The sequence below is a fragment of the Lactuca sativa genome, chromosome 5 (genome assembly GCF_002870075.4).
Source record: "Lactuca sativa cultivar Salinas chromosome 5, Lsat_Salinas_v11, whole genome shotgun sequence".
NCBI lineage: Eukaryota > Viridiplantae > Streptophyta > Magnoliopsida > Asterales > Asteraceae > Lactuca > Lactuca sativa.
Window position 1 is genome coordinate 84,132,922 of NC_056627.2, and position 3,782 is coordinate 84,136,703.

The window sequence follows — 3,782 nt, forward strand, 5'->3', positions numbered from 1 at the left end:
ACTCGCCGAGTGCATTCGCACCTACTCGGCGAGTAGAGCAGTATTTTACTTTTAATTTTCGTTTTTTTTAGTTGCATTTTTTTTGTTCTTTTTACGTTTTTATCGTGTTTTATTTCAGGACTTTCATGACCAGAGGATCAAACACTTCGCTGGTACCCCCGTTTAAAGATCCGGAATCCGCATTGAGAAGGAACAAAGGAAAGGATGTGGAGAGCTCGAATACACCTAAGAAGTCACCTTTGTCTAATTTGAAGACTGTTTTTGGGAAGAAAAAGAGCAGCAAAGCAGGTGCATCCAGCGCATCTTTAGCAAGCGAAGACCCAACCAAGGAAGACACCGAGTACGACACCGAGGAAGAAGAAGAACCTACATACGAGCACGACTCCAATTCCGGCGACGAGTTAGCTCTTACCATGGCTAACATTGATGAAATCCCCATGGGAGAGTGGAAGAAGAGGATCCGCGATGACACCGGCCTGGGACTTGTGCAACCCGCAATTCCTGTTACTGCTACGTTCGAGCTAAAGGGCCACATACTCGACCAGCTAAAGGAAATTCCTTTTTATGGAAAAGACCACGAAGATGCCTACAAGCATTTGGATGAAGTCAATGATGTAGCTGATTACTTTAATGTTCCAAATGTGCCTCGCGAGACTCAGCTACTTCGCATGCTTCCAGTGACATTCAAAGGTGCTGCAAAAGACTAGCTCAAGTCACTTCCCCCCAGGTCAGTCACCACATGGGCCAAGATAAAAGAAGAATTTATTGATCGCTTTTCCCACCTTCTAAAATAGCCAAGTTGAAAAAGGCCATTGCTAACTTTGAACAACAAGCTGGAGAGTCGCTATATGAAGCTTGGGAGAGGTACAAGAGCTTGCTAAGAAATTGCCCGCACCATGATCTTAATAGCCAGCAAGAAGTCTCCATCTTCTATGATGGAGTCAATGTCACAACCAGGCAGTTACTTGACTCGCAAGGCCCGCTCACAAAGAAGCCACCCCTGGTAATCAAGGAATTGATTGAAGAATTCTCTAAGCACTCTAGAGAATACCATAATCCAAGAAATGATGTTACTAGGGGAGCCGCATATGCAGCTACTGAACACTTGTCCGCGGTCATGGCTATTCTAAAAACCATGGATAGGAGGATGGATAAAATGGATCAAACAATCCATGCTATTCGGGTGGGTTGTGAAAATTGTAATGGACCTCATCTTAGTAAAGACTGCGACTTGGATGAAAATGGCAACAACAAGGTGTAAGTATGTTACTCAAGTGGAGACCGATATGATGAAGATTAGCGAAAACCAAAGAAAGAGTGGCTCCCGTATAAAGAGTACAAGAAGGCTAAGGAGGAGAAGTATAGGAAGAAAGGAAGAGGTTTTTACCAAAAGGAGGAGCCGGCACAAGAAAGAAAACCAAGTTTGGAAGAGATGCTTACCAAATTTGTAGCTGCTTCAGAAAAGAGACATAGTGATCATGATGATGCAATTCAAGAAACAAGAACTATGCTTAGAAACCAGCAAGCATCTATCCATAACATAGAAACGCAGCTAGGGAAACTTGCTCAACAAATCAACCAAAGATCACCGGGTTAACTTCCTAGTAAAACCGAAAATAACCCACGAGGCACGCACATAAATATAGTTACAACAAGAAGTGGGAAAATAATCACTCCTCTGGCCCCTATTCAAAATGAAGCACCCAAAGAATCACAGAAGGAGGATGCAGAAATTCACGACCAAAATCAAAATCTTCAAGGAACAGAGCCTACTCGCCGAGTCCAGAATATGGACTCGGCGAGTCCATTGCCAAATCCGAAAGAGCAGCTCCCTGAAAAGCTTTACCAGCCTCCATTGCCATACCCAGCCTGAGCTAAGAGAGAGAAGCAGGAAGAGGAGTACCAGAAGTTTCTTGATCATATCAAAGCTCTTGAAATCAACATACCCTTCATCGAAGTTGTCGCACAAATGCCTAAATATGCAAAATTCCTTAAAGAACTTCTCACGAATAGAAGGAAGATGGAGGAGGTGAAAAAGGTAGTCCTTAATGAAAACTGCTCAGCAGCTATGCTAAATAAGCTACCAAAGAAGAAGGGTGACCCAGGGAGCTTAACTTTGCCTTGCCAATTTTGTAACTTGGCTACCATTCATGCTTTGGCCGATTCAGGAGCAAGTGTAAACCTCATGCCATATTCATTCTTTAAGATGTTGAATCTCCCGGAACCAAGGTCAATTCGTATGACGATTCATTTAGCAAACAAGACAGTCACTTTTCCAAGAGGCATATGTGAAGACTTACTGGTCAAGGTGGACAAATTTGTATTTCCCGCTGATTTCATAATTCTAGATATGGAGGCGGATCCTCAAGTCCCGATCATCCTCGGAAGACCCTTCCTCAACACTGCGAGTGCTATAGTAGACATGAGGGACTCGAAGCTCACTTTGCGGGTAGGAGAAGATTCAGTCACTTTTGGGGTTGATCAAGCTATGAAGTATGCAAGGAATAGTGACGACATGGCATTCTCAATTGACATGCTTGATGAATTAATGGAGGAATGCAAAAGTGAAGATTCCAACAAGTCCACAATTTTTGATGAAGAATTTGATGCTGAAAAGGACTTAATGGAGATCGAGAGGCTGCTGGAAGAAGTTGAGTTTTGAAGATTTGATGAAGCAATCTGACATTTCAACTCACCGAGTAGGGTTGAGCTACTTGCTGAGTCCATGCTTGGAAAAGACAGAATTCGTAAATTCAGCTACCAATTCGCCGAGTCCCTTACCTGCACTCGACAAGTACAACCAACAGAACCCAAAAACTGAGCTCAAGACGTTACCAGAACATTTGGAGTATGCTTTCCTTGAAGATGGCCATCAAAAGCCGGTAATCATAGCCTCTGACCTTTCCAAATCTGAAAAGGAAGAACTAGTTCAAGTTTTGAAGAAGCGAAAGTGGGTCATAGCATGGAGCATTACCGACATCAAGGGAATAAGCCCCTCTTATTGTTCTCACAAGATTAATCTGGAAGAAGGAGCAAAGCCGATTGTACAGCACCAAAGACAATTAAACCCGAATATGCAAGAAGTGGTCAAGAAGGAAGTGGTCAAACTTTTAGATGCGGGGATTATATATTCCATTTCCGACAGTCCGTGGGTGAGTCCGGTCGAAGTGGTGCCCAAGAAAGGAGGGATGACGGTCATAACCAACAAAAAGAATGAGCATATTCTGACACGAACGGTAACCAGTTGGAGAGTGTGCATCGATTATCAAAAGATAAACAATGCCACTCGTAAAGACCATTTTCCCTTACCTTTTATTGATCAAATGTTAGAAAGATTATCGGGCCATAGTTATTATTGCTTTCTAGATGGATTCTCGGGTTATTTCCAAATACCCATAGGCCCAATCGACCAAGAAAAGACCACATTTACTTGTCTAAGTAGGACTTTTGCTTATCGACGCATGCTCTTTGGGCTATGCAATGCACCCGCGACATTTCAAAGGTGTATGACAGCCATCTTCCACGATATGGTGGAAAAATTCATGGAAGTTTTTATGGACGATTTTTCTGTTTTTGGATCTTCCTACCATGATTGTCTCACAAATCTTGACTTAATGCTTGCTAGGTGTGAATAAACCGACTTGGTCCTCAACTGGGAGAAATGTCACTTTATGGTCAAGGAGGGTATAGTTTTAGGCCATGAGGTTTCCAAATTGGGAATTGAAGTGGATCGGGCAAAGATTGACACCATTGCCAAATTACCCCCACCAACTAATGTTAAG

The 3,782-nt window shown here is 42.9% G+C and overlaps 1 non-coding gene across 1 annotated transcript; it reads right to left on the bottom strand.

Annotated features, from left to right (window-relative positions):
• Positions 1 to 796: 796 nt before the first annotated feature.
• Positions 797 to 903, bottom strand: LOC111913392 (small nucleolar RNA R71). The gene has a single exon (XR_002857521.1). It is a non-coding gene; the product is annotated as a small nucleolar RNA R71 (small nucleolar RNA).
• Between the last annotated feature and the right edge of the window lie 2,879 nt (positions 904 to 3,782).